Source organism: Eubalaena glacialis, chromosome 2 (assembly GCF_028564815.1).
Source record: "Eubalaena glacialis isolate mEubGla1 chromosome 2, mEubGla1.1.hap2.+ XY, whole genome shotgun sequence".
Taxonomy (NCBI): domain Eukaryota; kingdom Metazoa; phylum Chordata; class Mammalia; order Artiodactyla; family Balaenidae; genus Eubalaena; species Eubalaena glacialis.
Genome location: NC_083717.1, coordinates 160,910,320 through 160,929,107, shown reverse-complemented (window position 1 = coordinate 160,929,107; position 18,788 = coordinate 160,910,320). Strand labels below are relative to the sequence as shown.

Genomic DNA, 18,788 nt, shown 5'->3' with positions numbered 1-18,788 from the left:
AGAAATGTCTATTTAGGTCTTCTGCCCATTTTTGGATTGGGTTGTTTGTTTTTTTAATATTGAGCTGCATGAGCTGTTTATATATTTTGGAGATTAATCCTTTGTCTGTTGATTGGTTTGCAAATATTTTCTCCCATTCTGAGGGTTGTCTTTTCATCTTGTTTGTAGTTTCCTTTGCTGTGCAAAAGCTTTGAAGTTTCATTAGGTCCCATTTGTTTATTTTTGTTTTTATTTCCATTACTCTAGGAGGTGGGTCAAAAAAGATCTTGCTATGATTTATGTCAAAGAGTGTTCTTCCTTTGTTTTCCTCTAAGAGTTTTTTTAGGGTCCAGTCTTACAATTAGGTCTCTAATCCATTTTGAGTTTATTTTTGTGTATGGTGTTAGGGAGTGTTCTAATTTCATTCTTTTACATGTAGCTGTCCAGTTTTCCCAGCAGCACTTATTGAAGAGACTGTCTCTTCTCCACTGTATATCCTTGCCTCCTTTGTCATAGATTAGTTGACCATAATAGGTGTGTGAGTTTATCTCCGGGCTTTCTATCCTGTTCCATTGATCTGTATTGCTGTTTTTGTGCCAGTACCATATTGTCTTGATTACTGTAGCTTTGTAGTATAGTCTGAGGTCAGGGAGTCTGATTCCTCCAGCTCCGTTTTTTTCCCTCAAACAGCTTTGGCTATTCGGGGTCTTTTGTGTATCCATACAAATTTTAGGATTTTTTTGTTCTAGTTCTGTAAAAAATGCCATTGGTAATTTGATAGGGATTGCATTGAATCTATAGATTGCTTTGGGTAGTATAGTCATTTTCACAATATTGATTCTTCCAAGAACATGGCATATCTCTCCATCTGTTTGTATCATCTTTAATTTCTTTCAGCAGTGTCTTATAGTTTTCTGCATACAGGTCTTTTGTCTCCCTAGGTAGGTTTATTCCTAGGTATTTTATTCTTTTTGTTGCAATGGTAAATGGGATTGTTTCCTTAATTTCTCTTTCAGATTTTTCATCATTAATGTATAGGAATGCAAGAGATTTCTGTGCATTAATTTTGTATCCTGCAACTTTACCAAATTCATTGATTAGCTGTAGAAGTTTTCTGGTGGCATCTTTAGGATTCTCTATGTATAGTATCATGTCATCTGTAAACAGTGACAGTTTTACTTCTTCTTTTCCAATTTGTATTCCTTTTATTTCTTTTTCTTCTCTGATTGCTGTGGCTGGGACTTCGAAAACTATGTTGAATAATAGTGGCGAGAGTGGACATCCTTGTCTTGTTCCTGATCTTAGAGGAAATGCTTTCAGTTTTCACCATTGAGAATGATGTTTGCTGCGGGTTTGTCGTATATGGCCTTTATTATGTTGAAGTAGGTTCCCTCTATGGACACTTTCTGGAGAGTTTGTATCATAAATGGGTGTTGAATTTTGTCAAAAGCTTTTTCTGCATCTGTTGAGATGACCATATAGTTTTTCTTCTTCAATTTGTTAATATGGTGTATCACATTGATTGATTTGTGTATATTGAAGAATCCTTGCATCCCTGGGATAAATCCCACTTGATCAAGGTGTATGATCCTTTTAATGTGTTGTTGGATTCTGTTTGCTAGTATTTTTCTGAGGATTTTTGCATCTGGATTCATCAGTGATATTGGTCTGTGATTTTCTTTTTTTGTAGTATCTTTGGTTTTGGTATCAGGGTGATGGTGGCCTCATAGAATGAGTTTGGAAGTGTTCCTTCCTCTGCATTTTTTGGAAGAGTTTGAGAAGGATGGGTGTTAGCTCTTCTCTAAATGTTTGATAGAATTCACCTGTGAAGCCATCTGGTCCTGGACTTTTGTTTGTTGGAAGACTTTTAATCACAGTTTCAATTTCATTACTTGTGATTGGTCTGTTCGTATTTTCTATTTCTTCCTGGTTCGGTCTTGGAAGGTTATACCTTTCTAAGAATTTGTCCATTTCTTCCAGGTTGTCTATTTTATTGGCATAGAGTTGCTTGTAGTAGTCTCTTAGGATGCTTTGTATTTCTGCGGTGTCTGTTGTAACTTCTCCTTTTTCATTTCTAATTTTATTGATTTGAGTCCTCTCCCTCTTTTTCTTGATGAGTCTGGCTAATGGTTTATCGATTTTGTTTATCTTCTCAGAGAACCAGCTTTTAGTTTTACTGATCTTGCTATTGTTTTCTTTGTTTCTATTTCATTTATTTTTGCTGTGATCTTTATGATTTCTTTCCTTCTACTAACTTTGGGTTTTGTTTGTTCTTCTTTCTCTAGTTCCTGTAGGTGTAAGGTTAGATTGTTTACTTTAGATTTTTCTTTTTCTTGAGGTGGGATTGTATTGCTCTAAACTTCCCTCTTAGAACTGCTTTTGCTGCATCCCATAGGTTTTGGTTCATCATGTTTTTGTTGTCATTTGTCTCTAGGTATTTTTTGATTTCCTCTTTGATTTCTTCAGTGATCTCTTGGTTATTTACTAACATATTGTTTAGCCTCCATGAGTTTGTGTTTTTTTTATGGTTTTTTCCCTGTAATGGATTTCTAATCTCAAAGCATTGTGGTCAGAAAAGATGCTTGATATGATTTCAGTTTTCTTAAATTTACTGAGGCTTGATTTGTGACCCAAGATGTGATCTATCCTGGAGAATGTTCTGTGTGCAGTTGAGAAGAAAGTGTAATCTGCTGTTTTTGGATAGAATGTCCTATAAATGTCAATGAAATCTATCTGGTCTATTGTGTCATTTAAAGCTTGTGTTTCCTTATTAATTTTCTATTTGGATGATCTATCCATTGGTGTAAGTGAGGTGTTAACGTCCCCCACTATTATTGTGTTACCGTCTATTTTCTCTTTTATAGCTGTTAGCAGTTGCCTTATGTATTGAGGTGCTCCTATGTTGGATGCATTTATATTTATAATTGTGATATCTTCTTCTTGGATTGATCTCTTGATCATTATGTAGTGTCCTTCCGTGTCTCTTGTAACATTCTTTATTTTAAAGTCTATTTTATCTTATATGAGTATTGCTACTCCAGCTTTCTTTTGATTTCCATTTACATGGAATATCTTTTTCCATCCCCTCACTTTCAGTCCGTATGTGTCCCTAGGTCTGAAGTGGGTCTCTTGTAGACAGCATATAGATGGGTCTTATTTTTGTGTCCATTCAGCGAGCCTGTGTCTTTTGGTTGGAGCATTTAATCCGTTCATATTTAAGGTAATTATGAATATGTATGTTCCTATTACCATTGTCTTAATTGTTATGGGTTTGTTTTTGTAGGTCCTTTTCTTCTCTTGTGTTTCCCACTTAGAGAAGTTCCTTTAGCATTTGTTGTAGAGCTGCTTTGGTGGTGCTGAATTCTCTTAGCTTTTGCTTGTCTGCAAAACTTTTGATTTCTCCGTCAAATCTGAATGAGATCCTTGCTGGGTAGAGTAATCTTCGTTGTAGGTTCTTCCCTTTCATCACTTTAAATATATCGTGCCACTCTCTTCTGGCTTGTAGAGTTTCTGGTGAGAAATCAGCTGTTAACCTTATGGGAGTTCCCTTGTATGTTATTTTTCATTTTGCCCTTGTTGCTGTCAATAATTTTTCTTTGTCTTTAATTTTTGTCAATCTGATTACTATGTGTCTTGGCATGTTTCTCCTTCGGTTTATCCTGCCTGGGACTCTCTGCGCTTCCTGGACTTGGGTGGCTATTTCCTTTCCCATGTTAGGGAAGTTTTCGACTATAATCTCTTCACATATTTTCTTGGCTCCTTTCTCTCTCTCTTCTCCTTCTGGGAGCCCTATAATGCAAACGTTGTTACGTTTAATGTTGTCCCAGAGGTCTCTTAGGCTGTCTTCATTTCTTTTCATTCTTTTTTCTTTATTCTGTTCTGCGGCAGTGAATTCCACCATTCTGTCTTCCAGGTCACTTATCCGTTCTTCTGCCTCAGTTATTCTGCTATTGATTCCTTCTAGTGTATTTTTCATTTCAGTTATTGTATTGTTCATCTCTGTTTGTCTGTTCTTTAATTCTTCTAGGTGTTTGTTCTTTAATTCTTCTAGGTCTTTGCTAAACATTTCTTGCATCTTCTCGATCTTTGCCTCCATTCTTTTTCCGAGGTCCTGGATCATCTTCACTATCATTATTCTGAATTCTTTTTCTGGAAGGTTGCCTATCTCCACTTCATTTAGTTGTTTTTCTGGGGTTTTATCTTGCTCCTTCATCTGGTACATAGCCCTCTGCTTTTCATCTTGTCTATCTTTCTGTGAATGTGGTTTTTGTTCCACAGGCTGCAGGATTGTAGCTCTTCTTGCTTCTGCTGTCTGCTCTCTCACTAATCATTCTTGATACATCATCTCAATTAATCCTCAAAATAAAGACTCTGAAGGGGATCAGAATATTCCACCCCAAAATGTGACACTTTGGCATAAGGATTATTTTGAGCTAAAGGCAATTAAGAAACAGACACAGGAAAAAAAAAACTGTCCTCCCCTCCTCAGGCTTAAAAAGCACAGCATAAATTTCCCTTTTTAAAGCTAGCATGAATTTCCGTTTGTAAAGGTATCATAAAGAGGACTGGGAGTTGACTCTTATCAAAGCAGATGACACCAACTTAAATCTGCATAACAAACCTTACTAAAATAACCTTTATATTCTGTTAGTTCCCCCCACATAATTACCTTCCCACAATTTACAGCCCTTAAAAGCCTCTTTTCCTTTGTCTTGTCTCGATTCCACAATTTATCATTCAGTCTCTCTGCTTCTTTGGTCTTCAATTCTTTTCTCTGAAGGTCTCCATATGTATAAGTAATAAACCGTTTCTCCTGTTAATCTGTCTTTTGTCAGTTTAATTTACAGGGCCCCGGACAATGAACCTAGGAGGAAAGCGAAAAAGTTTTTTCCTCCCCTACAGCCTTCTGAATCAGGCACAAGTACAACCCCCCACAAGTACAACATTCCTTATTCTGCAGATAACTAATCAGATTTTCACAGGTAAAACTGCCCAGAGTCACACACAAGTCAAGAAGGCATTTCAGCACTAGTCTGAGTACTTAATCAGCACAAGGTTTGTAACTATAATGTCTATCAGTAAGAGCCCACAAAAAAGCAAGTCAAAGCCATGCGCAAATTCATCTGTTCATGTTTATATCTTTGTAAATAAAGTGAATCAAGAACCCTCCACCCATCATTAAACACACAGCCAACAGAGGATAAATGGAATTGTTTTGAATCTCAACTTCTCTCAGGTTACAGGAGGTAACTAGATTAGAACAGTCTCTGGGATGAAACTCACAAGTAAGGCTAAGGTTTAACAAGTAAATGATTAAAAAGTGCAAATTGATAACCTGCACCTACCTTGTGTCATATTAAGCAGTGAGATACTAAAATAAAAAGACATAGCCCCTACCCTTAAGGAGCTTACAATTTACAGGTTCAAAGTTCTTCACTTTAATTCAAGTACAATTTAAACACTAAATTAAAGATGATTTTCCTAAAAAAAGATTTTAATCTTACCAAAAAGACAGTGTTAAACAAGGTAAGTCTTAAGGCAGGCAAAAATACAAAGCAGAAAAATCCAAGGGCTTTGGAGTCAAACTGAATTCAAATACCTGCTATCAGTTACAATAAGACTCTGGATAAAATAATCTCTCTGCGCCTCTGTTCAGTCACAAAGTTGTTAATGTTTAAAACTATATACAGGACTTCCCCGGTGGTACAGTGGTTAAGAATCCACCTGCCAATGCAGGGGACACAGATTCGAGCCCTGGTCCAGGAAGATCCCACATGCCGCGGAGCAACTAAGCCCGTGCACCACAACTACTGAAGCCCGCGCGCCTAGAGCCCTTGCTCCACAACAAGAGAAGCCACCGCCATGAGAAGCCCACGCACCGCAACGAAGAGTAGCCCCTGCTCGCCGCAACTAGAGAAAGCCCGCGTGCAGCAATGAAGACCCAATGCAGCCAAAAATAAATAAATAAATTTATTTTAAAAAAACAACTATATACAAAGGATATAGCATACTGCACGACACATTAAGAGATGGGGCAAGGGATACAGTTCTGGGTAGGAGTTAGGGGAAAGCAAAAAGTACTGTAATTTAGCCAAATGCACTACTACTCTCACTATAAAATTTAAGTATAAAATTAAGTATAAAGGTATAAAAGGATAAGACATAAAAGGAACACTATCCGGGCTTCCCTGGTGGCGCAGTGGTTGAGAATCTGCCTGCCAATACAGGGGACACGGGTTCGAGCCCTGGTTTGGGAAGACCCCACATGCCACGGAGCAACTGGGCCCGTGAGCCACAATTACTGAGCCTGCGCGTCTGGAGCCTGTGCTCCGCAACAAGAGAGGCCGCGATAGTGAGAGGCCCGCGCACCGCGATGAAGAGTGGCCTCCGCTCGCCGCAACTAGAGAAAGTCCTTGCACAGAAACGAAGACCCAACACAGCCATAAATAAATAAATTAAAAAAAAAAAAAAAAAGGAACACTATCCCTTTAAGATGCATACAAAGAACCATCAAATTTCCTTTCATAAACTCTTAGGTATCTACTGATTACTCTTAAGTGAATCATTATTTTGAAAAACATCTGCATCTTATTTGTATAGTTCTCAGACAAATCACTTGGGTCAGAGGTTTAACTCTGGGGTTCATGATCTAATTTCCATGAATTCCCTGATAGGCACAACACTGTGTGTGTTTTGGGGGACAGGGCCAAACGACCATAAGATTCACAGAAGATTAATAGACAGTTAAGTTTACATGTCCAGTATTTATAAAGTAGAATTTACAGTTTTCAATGTGAGGCAATTTGAAGAAACTCAACAGTTTACGCTAAAAGAGTATGGCATTATCTAGTAAGTTGACCATTCTCCTATGCTATCATCCAGCAATTTCATTCCTAATTATATACTTTGAACAGTGATGTCCAATAGAACTTTCTGCAATAATGGAAATATTCTATATCTGCATTGTGCAATAATAACATAGCCACTGGCCATATATGGTTATGAAGCACTTGAAATGTGGCTAGTGTAACTGAAGAGCTGAATTTTTAATTTTAGTTAATTTAAATTTAAATAGTCATGATTGGGATTGACATATATACACTAATATGTAGAAAATAAATAACTCATAAGAATCTGCTGTATAAAAAAATAAATGAAATTCAAAGATAAATAAATAAATAAATAAATAGTCATATGTGGCTAATGGCTACCATACTAGAGAGCACAGCCCTAGAGAAACACATATTAACCTTGATAGACTAAACGCGCAAGGACATTCATGGTAACATTACTCATAATAACCAAAAGCTAGAAACAACTCACCAACAGTAATACAGTTAAATAAATTGTGATATATTATTTTTTTTTAAATAAACTTATAATTCTGTAACATTATAAGTACAATCCTACAATTTATTTGCATATTATTTGAGCAATTCTGTGACTCTGCCTGTTTCAAACAACTATTAAATTCTCTTAATCCAACCTATCTCTAAGGGACTGTCCATACTTATTTCAAAGCCAGACCTTTGAGGGCAGTGACTTTATCTAATACTTCTCTATATCCTGCCCAAAGTCTTCACATTGTAAGTATTCAGTATTTACCTAAAATTTTCTGAATAAACTAGTTAGGAAATCTGAGGCAGACAAAAGTGTGCAAAAGTGAATGATGATTACTTGTAGAACAAAGGAAAACCAACTCCTTATACATAAATATCATACAGATAATATAACCAATGTAAAGAATTTTTTAAATCTGCTTAAAAACAGCAAACTTTTCTTTCATATTAAGTATAATACAATTATATTCTAAGCTGTAACTGTATTTAAATAATAATATAATGTTTTCTTAGTAAAATTTGATAAGACTTTGCAACAGCTTCTGTTTAACCTTTAGGGGGAAAATGGAGAACGTGGGACAAGAAAACTAGATTTCTGGGAGTCCAGATGCAGGTGGTAACAGAGCTAATAAACCAGGCATTGGTGCAATGAAAAGAGTACTAAAAAGATTATGAATCTGGTATGTGAGATCCAACCCTAGTCCTGCCACCAACTACTGGAGCAAAATTATTTCAACATCCACCTATGTGGCATCTCTGCCTCTGATCTGTGAAGGAGCACAAAACTTTTTTTTGGAGGGGAGTTAAAAATCTCGAATCCAGCTTTATCTTGACAGAAATTCAGAAAGAAAGAAAAACAACTTTCTGATGCTTCCCTTATGTCCCAAACATTACGCAAAAATGAGTACCTAAATATGGGTACTTTTTAAGTACAACCAAATCCTAGCAGAGCACCTAGTTCAGTGCACTCACAGAAGGCAGTCAATTAACTTAAATGAATGCAGTCTTAAAGGCACTTCTGAAGCACACAAAATACAGAAAACCTACTTCTTAGGTCAAATCAAAGTAATGCATTTTAAGTGACATTATCAAACATTTTTTGTGACAATGTAAAATCCTCAAAACATGAAATTATATTTCAACACAAATTCTCAATTTTTTTCATGTGAAGTTTCTGATACTATTGTGAAACCAAACAGTTATAACTTACATGGCCAAAAAGCATAACTCAAAAGGCAATTTAGCTATAAATACAAACACAACTATAATTTCTAATATTTGGAATAACTAATTAGATATACTACACACTGTAAAATAATATAAAATGGTGGGGTGGTGGGAGAAAATATTTATTGAGTATCTACTATGTGTCAGAATATTTTGCTCAGTGCCTTCCATATACCCTATTTTTAACCTTTTAAATCATCTTCCGAGGTGGCCACATGTTATAGATAAGGAAAGTGAGGGCTTGGCTGGGAATTACAGCATGGAATAACCTCCCAACTCAGCTGACCCTAAGGGTCTTTCTGCTACATTACTATAATTATTTTCATTTCTCCTGCTAACTTTTTGCCCAAAACCAAAGTAGGCAAACTAAGCCCACAGGCCAAATCAGGCATTGTTTTGAATAAACAAAGTTTTACTGGAACACAGTCACATTCGTTTGGCCATCTTTGCACTGTAACAGCAGAGTTGAGGACCTGCAACAGAAATTATATGACCTACAAAGCTTAAAATATTCACTATCTTGCCCTTGAAAGAAATTTGTCAACCCCTGCCTTAAAGGATCAATAATGCCAAGAACCTCAGAGGCCTCAAAACTTCGATGTTTAGGGTCTTTGAGACAACTAATAACTTAAGGAACTTTAAAATTATCTGAGAGAAATTGCTTGAATTTTTATAGTGGTTAAATCATATACGCCCAAATTTATAAAAATAATAAAATTAAACAGCTTGATTATGAAGTTACTGAAAACTTATTCTTTTTTTTTTTTTTTTAGCCACACTGCACAGCATGCGGGATCTCAGTTCCCCGACCAGGGATCGAACCCATGCCCCCTGCAGTGGAAGCACAGAGTCCTAACCACTGGACCACCAGGGAACTCCCCATGAAACCTTATTCTTAATAATTAAACTGTCTTCTGTAGTCTGAACTGATGGAGGAAAAACTTCACAATTCAACATAATAAAGTATATTTAATAAGCATGCATCTTTTTACTATGTACCCACATTTTTCACGAAATAATATCTTCAGTATAGCAAAACAGAGCCTGGCTTTTTAAGTACTTTATTTTATATTTCACTTCACACTTTTTAATACATTCACTTAATTCATTATACTTGGACCAAGCCAAACATTTATGTGATCACTCAAGGGTCTATAATTGATCTTCCGGTGTTGAGGAAGGAGCCTGTTTTTTTCCTGGGGTTGTTTTCATTCCAAGTAAAAAAAATCTCCTAATTAAATCATTTTATCTTCATTCAAAATATACTTACTATCCAAATACATTTAAACAACTTGCCTAAATTAAGCCAGCATGAGGAATGCTTGAGTACAGTGCCTCAAATAATATTTTCTTTCTCCACTTAGTAATTTTAAAGAAGAGTCCTCCAGTGGTACAGTCTATAAACTCCAGTATAGACAGATCAAGAAAACTTAAGTCCTACCAACATGTAACATTTACACAACTGTTAATGAATACCTTGATTTATCTGACTTTATAAACACTTTGGTTCACAAAATCTTATGTTCAGTTTCCTTGTTTATTTTTAAGAAAAATGTTAATGTCAAAGAAAAATAATCCAAAATGATTTAGTTTGCAATAACGCTGGAGTTATTCCCAGAAACATGCAAGGCTGCAACAACATTTAAAAATTAATCAGTGTAATTCACCATATTAACAGATTAAAGAGAAAAAATTCAAATGGTCACTTCAACAGATGCAGAAAAGCATCTGACAAAATTCAACATCCATTCATGATTTAAAAAAAAAAACCCAAACCCTCAGCAACCTCAGAACAGAAGGAAACTTCCCTAATCTGATTTAGAGAATCTACAAAATGACCTACATCTAACATTATATTTTAAAGGTGAAAGAAAATGCTTTAAGATTGTGAACAAGGCAAGGATGTTCCCTTTCAACATTCCTAATCAATATCTCACTGGAACTCCTAGACTGCAAAAAGTCAAGAAAAAGAAAAGACATACATATTAGAAAGAAAGAAACATTTCTCTATTCATAGATGACATGACTATCTCCTTAGACAAATCCCAAGAAATCTACAGGAAAAAGCTCCTAAAAGTTATAAATGAGTTTAGCAAAAACGCAGGATACAAAGTCAACATACAAAAATCAATTGTATTTCTACATACTAGCAATGATCAACTGGAAACCCAAGTTTTTAAAAATGATCATTTACAATAGGACTAAAAAACTGAAATGCTTAGGTATACATCTAATATTTGCAGGATCTACATGTTGAAAACTACAAAACATTCATGAAAGAAATCAAAGACTTAAACAAATGGAGAGAAATACCATGTTCATAGATTGGAAAACTATCTTGTTAAGATGTCAATTATCAAGTTAATCTATAGATTTAATACAGTCTCAATCAAAATCCTAGCAGAATTTTTTTTGATATATCAACAAGCTGATTCTAAAATTTAAGCAAAAGAACTAAAACAGCTAAAACAGTTTTGGAGGAAAAACAAGTTCGAGAACTCACATTACCTGATTTCAAGCCTTAATTTTAAAGCTATATTAATCAAGACACTACGATATTGGCAAAAAAAATAGATCAATGGAACACAGGAGTCTAGAAATAGACCCACACAAATGTAGTCAAATGGTTTTTGACCAAGAGACAAAGGCAATTCCATGGAGAAGAATAGTCTTTTCAACAAATGGTCATGGAACAACTGAATAAATGAAACTCAACCTAAACCTTTCTTTATACAAAAATTAACTCAGGACTTCCCTGGTGGCACAGTGGTTAAGAATCCGCCTGCCAATGCAGGGGACACGGGTTTGAGCCCTGGTCCAGGAAGATCCCACATGCCGCGGAGCAACTAAGCCTGTGGGCCACAACTACTGAGCCTACGCTCTAGAGTCCACGAGCCACAAATACTGAGCCCGCATGCCTAGAGCCCGTGCTCCTCAACAAGAGAAGCCACCGCAATGAGAAGCCCACGCACTGCAACCAAGAGTAGCCCCTGCTCGCCGCAACTAGAGAAAGCCTGCGCACAGCAACGAAGACCCAACGCAGCCAAAAAAAAAAAGAAAATTCAATTTAAAAATGGGAAAAGATTTGGAATTTGGACACTTCACCAAAGACATACAGATGGCAAATAAGCACATAAGAGATGATCATCATCATTATTCATGAGAAAAATGCAAATAAAAACCCCAATGAAATACTGCTATATACCTATTAGAGTGACTAAAATTAAAAAGGTTGATCATACCAAGTGTTGATGAGGATGTAAAGTAACTGGAACACTCATACATTGCCAGTGGGACTACAATTCAGCCTCTTTGGAAAACCAGTTTTACAGTGTATAGTCTCCTATGCTGCTTTAAAAAATTACCACAAATTTAGTGGCTTAAAACAACGTAAATTTATTATTCTCAGGTTCTGTAGGTTAAACATCTGACACAGGTCTCTCTGGGCTAAAATCAAGTTGCTGGCAGAGCTACAGTCTTTTCTGGGAGTTCTAAAGGTTAATCCATTTCCTGGCCTTTTCCTGCTTTTAGAGACCACCACATTCCTTAACTTATGCCCCAAATTCTCCAACCTCAAAACCAAGAACTCTGCATTTCTCTGTCCCTGCTTTCATTGTTACATCTTTCTGACTCTATCTTCTCTTTCCCCTTTAAGGACCTTCAGGATACACCAGCACAGCACCTGGATAATCCCAAGATAAACTCCCTAAAGTCAGTTGATTAATTCCATCTGCAACTTTCATTCACCTTTGCCATGTAACCTAATTTATTCACAGGTTCTAGGGATTAGAACATCTTTGTGGGCCATTATTCAGCGCACCACAGTTTTTTGTTTTTTGTTTTTTAAATAAACATACACTTCCCAGAAATTTCACTTGGAGGTGCTTATCCAAGAGAAATGAAGACTTATGTTCACGTAAAAACCTGTTGGCAAAGGTTTATAGCAGCTTTACTCATAGTCCAAACAAACAAACAAAAAACTCAAATGTCTTTCAACTGGTGGATGGATAAATAAATTGTGATACATCCATACAGTGGAATACTACATTCAGCAATACAACAGAAGGAACTGCTGATACACTCAACAACATGGACGGACACTCAGATGTATTACGCTAAATGAAAGAAGCCAGACTCAAAAGGCTAAACACTGTATGATTCCATTACCTGATATTCTAGAAAAGACAAACTACAGGGAAAGACAACATCAGATGCCAGGGGTTAAGGGTGGGGGAAGAGCTGACTACAAAAGAGCAGCTCAAGGGAATTTCAGGTGCTGGAACTGTTGTGTATCTTGATTTTGGTAGTTGCACAGCTCTATGCATTTGTCAAGACAACTGTACAACAAAAAGTTAATTTCACTTCATGTAAATTAAAAATAAAGTTAAAACCTCTGTGAAAGAAAGAAAATAATTGTATCATTTGTCACCCATCAGATTGGCACAAATTTAAAAATCTGACAATGCCAATCTGACAATTCCAAGTTTGGACAAGGATGACTCACATACTGTTGGCAGGTATGTAAATTGTTACAACTTTAGAGGATAATTTGGCTGCAACTAGTAAAGGTGAAAATGCACATCAACCTATGGCCCAGCAATTCATTCTAGGGAAAACTTCACAAATGTGCTCAAGGGGATATGCACAAGGATGTTCATTAAACATTGTTTGAAATATTGAAAAACTGAAAACAACCCTTCAGTCAGGGAATGAATTAATTGTGGTTAGTGGTTATTTAAAAAAGAAAAGGAAAGAAAATGCATGATGGAAAAAAAAAATCAAAGAAGGGTAACTTACTGGTTTGTTTATTTAACAACAGTATATAGTGAAAAGAACACTGTACTTGGAATCTGAAGGCAAGCATGTTAGCACTTAGTTCCAACTCTGCCACTAACTAGTCTGTCTATAAATCTCACTTTCCTTTTCCTGGAAAAGGAAGAGGTCAGACTATACAAAGACTACGATTATTTCCAACTCAACAAGAACCCTGATACAAAAAAATGGACCAAATTTCTTGGCATGTCTGTGATGAGCTTTTTAATCATATAATAATAATTTAGAAAGACCATACAAACTCCTAAACTCACCCTACTGACTTGGGTAACCCTCATATCCCTTCGCATTTTAACATTCTAAACAAGTTAATATTAATGAGTCCATCTTGTCAAGTTCAGATCAGTCTGGCCAAAAGTCATTGAAGTACATGGTAAGATTTACTTGATTTTGTTTTAACAAAGATAAAACGACAAATTGCTTTCCGTATTTCTTGCCTGTTTCACCTACAGAGTTCCTACATTATAATTTAATAGCTTTCATCTGCTACAATAGTATAAAAAGCCTTTTAAAACTTATAGGGACTTCCCTAGTGGCACAGCGGTTAAGAATCCGCCTGCCAACGCAGGGGACAAAGGTTCGAGCCCTGGTCCGGGAAGATCCCAAGTGCCGCGGAGCAACTAAGCCCGTGCGCCACAACTACTGAGCCTGCGCTCTAGAGCCCGCGCGCCACAACTACTGAGCCCGCGCGCCACAACTACTGAAGCCTGCACGCCTAGAGCCCGTGCTCCGCAACATGAGAAGCCACTGCAATGAGAAGCCCACACACCACAACGAAGAGTAGCCCCCGCTCGCTGCGACTAGAGAAAGCCTGCTCTCAGCAACGAAGACCCAACGCAGCCATAAAAAAAAAAAAAAAAAAATTGTAATATGCCAAGTCCACAGGAACCTAGTAAAAAATCAGTAGTTCATAATCCAAAAAGCTTATTTGACAATTTCATTATCCCAGTACTAATACTTCAAAGACACCAATAACCGACATGCCATTTGTTCCTATTGCAGAATTTATTACGTTATTAACTTCCGGTATAATCCAAAGGCATAATTAGAATACTATTATTAACATATACACTTTAAAAAAAACAGAAATATTAACTCCTTTCATCTTGTCATTAAAATCAAAATTTCAAAATTCTTGTGCTACAGGCTTTCCAAATCTAAATTCTCACAATCCTAAACGAGTATGGAGACAAAACACACACTATGTACTACTTCTAGAAACCTTCTAGCTATCAGATTTTAATTTCAGCGCCAAATGCCAAGAAAAACCTTTCGACCGAAACCTAAATTCCGAACACCTTACCGTATGTCAATCAACTAAACAGAGGTGAGTTATTATCATTAGGAAGTTACATAATTTGCACCAAAGATTGTTTAAAGCATCTCATTAAAAGCAGCTTACAACAATTTACAGGCTTCAAAGTTCACCTTGCAAACTTACAGCAAATTATCACAAAGCATGAAGAAGATTAGGCTCTTCTTGAAAATGGTTACGAAGAAGCAAGTTGTTTGTTTATTTGTTTAAAGAATGCAGCGAGCAGCCGAATACCAGCAGCTGAGTCGGGCAGAGAAACGCCGACTACATTCCGTCTTCCAAAGGAAAGTGTTCTTCGCCCCGCCGATCTCCCGGACCCTGCCTGGAGGGAGTCAGGAGAGTCGCGAACTCGGAAGCGCGGGCGCAGAGAGAAGGCGCCTCCCTGCACCTCGGGCCGGCCGGGCAGGAGCCCCCGCCGAGGTGAGTCGTTCGCCAAGCCAGAGGGAGCGGGCACCGCCAGACAGCGTTCCTCCGAGGGACAAAGGTTGGGCTCACGCCCTCCGCTGCCGGCCCGGCGCCGGCTGCCTGCAGCAGCCCAGGGTCCCGCCCGGGCCCGGCGCGTGGGGGAGGGGGTAAGCCCGGCCGCCCCTCCCCCGGCCGCTCGCTGGGACCTGTTGATTAAGACCTCCACACCGAGCCGCTGCCGGTCCGCCTCTTACCTCCGCGCCACGGCGGCCTCCGCTTCTCCTGCCCCGGCCTCTCGCAAACACTGCAGAAACGACAGTTCCCCCGCGGCACTTAAAATACCGGATAAAGAATCCAGAAACTCGCGATTCCCCACCTCACAATCCTTAGTCCCCGCCCCCGCCCCACCGCCAGTCGCCGCCGTCGCCGCCGCCGCCCCCAGCGACTCCACCTCGAGACCGCGCGAGACCGCGCACGCGCTCCCGACGCTGTTAGGCAGAGAGGCTGGCGCGGTTCGCCCAATCCCGAGCCGGCGCGGAGAAAGGGCCCGCTCATTGGTCCGCTCCGCAGCTCCGGGGGCCGGATCGCGCACGCACTCGCGCGCCTCAAGTGGAAAAAGCGAAGTTCGCGCTTAGTCGCTGCGGAACAGCTTTCGGCTTGAGGCCGCGGGCCAGGCTGTGGGAGGACGTGAGGTTTCCTTAAGACGCAATGGGCGGGTTAACGCTCTTAACAGACTTTTCTTCTCTCCCTGAATGTCTGTCAGCTCCTGAAGAAAATCTGATTCCTCTTGAGGCGACTCCTCGTGTCCTGTGACACACATCACACAATATAACATTTGTGTAAAAAAGAACCACGACATACCTGAACACCTGGATGTGTGTAGTGTCCCACAAAAGAATTATCTGCTACCACGGAAGACGCCACAAAGCTAGTACGTAGGACCGAGTTCTGAAAACCAGACAGGAAGGTGCCAAGGGCCACAGCTGTTTCACAAAACTCAAGTCCCTGGCTCAACCCACATCCAACGCAAGGAAATCCAGATAAACAGTCTTCAGGATTCCCTGGAAACAGCCATATCCAAAAAGGAAAGAAAAAAAAAAAAAAAGGTTTGTGTGTGTGTGTGTGTGTGTGTGAAGAGAGACCTAGTTCATTTTCTAAGTTCTTAAATGCATAAAATAAGTAATAATTCAAGAAATTTCCTTTGGTTCCTCAATGAATTTTTTTCCCCTTTAGCTCGGGGTTTCTCAACCTCAGCGCTATTGGCATTTGGACCAAATTCTTTCTTTGGGGGCTGTCCTGTGCAATTTAGGATGTGTAGCAGCACCCCTGCTCTCTTACCCACTAGATACCAACAGCACCACTGCCCCCATTTGTGACCATCAAAAATGCCTCTAAACGTTGTCAAAGATCTGGGAGACAAACTCACCTCCATTTGAGAACCACTGATCTAGCTGTTAAAAGAAACGGCCTCCTTAGAAGTAGTCTCTCTACCCATCCCTTCCAACTGCCTGGCCTCAAGCAGTTTTGCAAAAGACCCCACCCAAATGAACCCTCCAGCTACCTAGCCTTGCTTCCCCAGCTGCTTGGACTCCTCTGTCACAGAACCCCATCCTAATAAAATGCTGACAACTCTCTGTGAGATAGCAGCTACTGACCTCAAAATATGTGGAAATTTCTTTGTGAAATGCTATACAAATGTTAATTATTATTTTTACTTTCTAAAGGTATTTTCATCTTAAAAAAGGGTAGAACCTATGGCAAATAAAAAATTTATTCTCTGGTAAATAGAGCCATTCCTGGAATCCCAAAATCACTCAAATTACTGGTCTCGTGTGCAAAAAATGAAGGATAGCTGGAAGAATGGAAGGTATAGAAACTGGAGGCAAGGTGATTGGATTTGAGTTTTAGCTTTGAAATTAACTAGTTCTGTGATTTGGGTGCGTGACAAGTTTCCTGGGCCTAAATTTTCTCATGTGTAAATTAACAAGTTAACTACTTTTACTTTTTTCTAGTTTTAAGATTCTGGAAGCCTCTGCATATGTAATCTAACATGGATAGAATAGGGAGTTAAGAAAATATAATATTCATCCCAAAATAGAATGAAATGGGCAATCTGTGGTTTAAACCCCCCTGTCAGACGGCACTTTACCCACTGAATCACCCTGGCAAATTTATAACTAAAAACTTTGGATGAATAATGAAAGCCAAACTGTAAAATCAAGTGAACGGTGCAGAGTAACCATAGTAAATACCCTTCCTCCTTCCTCATCTTGACATCTGTTCAGTCCATCATCTGACAACAACTTCTATTACATGTTGATGTAATAAAATGTTGTGCTGTTTATTTCATTAAAGGCTTGGGGGAAATATATTAATATTGCATTTCAGATATTTGCAACAGGTCTGAAATCTCAGATTTCAAGATTCATTAACCATTATATGTGAAATTCGTAACTAAGGCTATTATATCCCTTTGGTCTTATCACCTCTGTGTACTAGTGAAATCTGAGTTTTCGTAACTGAATTAATAGCCTAATCACCTTATAATCGTATGAACCAGATGATCAGAAATAATGTAAATTAAAAGAAGAATACTCACTGATTCAGATATGAGAAGTTATGAAACAACAAATTAGCAGGTACATTAATTATTAAACAAATATCTAAAATTTTTATCAATGCAAAAAAACCCAGAAAGCAAACCAACAAACCATGAACTTTTCTAATTTAATTGGGTTTAGTTATTATTATTTTGATATTTTATAGTACTTCTTAAACTTTCATAAACCTAGCTAAAAATATTATGTCCCTAAGCTAAGAACACTATGCAGTTGTTACCATGTGGAATGGGAGGTCCCACTGTCTGCAGTTAGCATCAGTATCATTCAGTATAGGTCAGTATCATTCAACTCAACTGACTTTAATAAATATTCACTCATTATTTTTAAAAATGTATACTGAGTACTTCCTATGTGCTAAGAACTGGGCTGTAGGGAATCAAAACATGTGACAGCTCCTGTCCTGGACTATAAAAAGGTGAGGAAAGGGAAAAGTAAGGCAAGTTCATATAGGTAAGATACAAGGGAAAGTATGGTAAATGAAAATAAGGTGCTCTATGGACTTAGAGAAAGGTAGTCTTATACTAAGAGAAGCTTTACTAACTTCTAATGACAGGGGGGTAGAGAGAGGGACAGAGAGTAAACTACAATGAAAATACCCACAGTAATAGGAAAACCGAGATCTTACACATGGCTTTAGAAAGATAGATATAAAATTTTTAATCAATTTGAATGACTTGAGTACAGTCCACAGAGACAAACATGGGCTTATATGGGAACAGCAAGTAGTCTACAATAACTTCAGGGTAGGATATTAGTCATTTATCACACTTTTATTTGTACCCTTCTTAGTTGGTCCTTTGCTAGGCTGAAGATGTATAGATAAATAAAACATGACCCAGGAGAATTTTTATTTTGCCAAGAGGTAGTAGGCAAATTTGGAGCTTGGAAATTTTTCTAATGAAGGGAAGTCCAAGACTGAATGCCAAGAGAAAGGAAATCAAATTTGTTCTCCTTGAACAGGGCTATAAAGTGACCCACATCTTTTCCTCACCAAGCTCCCAATCAAATCTCTATTTTGTTAGCGTGTTAATCTCACCTGTCACTTTGATTCATATCCATATGTGAATA

At 38.1% G+C, this 18,788-nt stretch overlaps 1 protein-coding gene across 4 annotated transcripts in view; it reads right to left on the bottom strand.

Annotated features, from left to right (window-relative positions):
* PALS1 (protein associated with LIN7 1, MAGUK p55 family member) overlaps nucleotides 1-15,475 on the bottom strand; it is a 102,324-nt gene extending 86,849 nt beyond the window's left edge. For 3 of the 4 annotated variants that reach the window (XM_061180936.1, XM_061180934.1, XM_061180938.1), the window contains exon 1: nucleotides 15,354-15,475. The gene's annotated coding sequence lies outside the window, so the exon portion shown is untranslated. Of the gene's footprint in view, nucleotides 1-14,807; nucleotides 14,826-15,353 lie in introns of those variants that run through there. The other variant, XM_061180937.1, reaches the window with a different exon arrangement.
* Nucleotides 15,476-18,788: the final 3,313 nt, after the last annotated feature.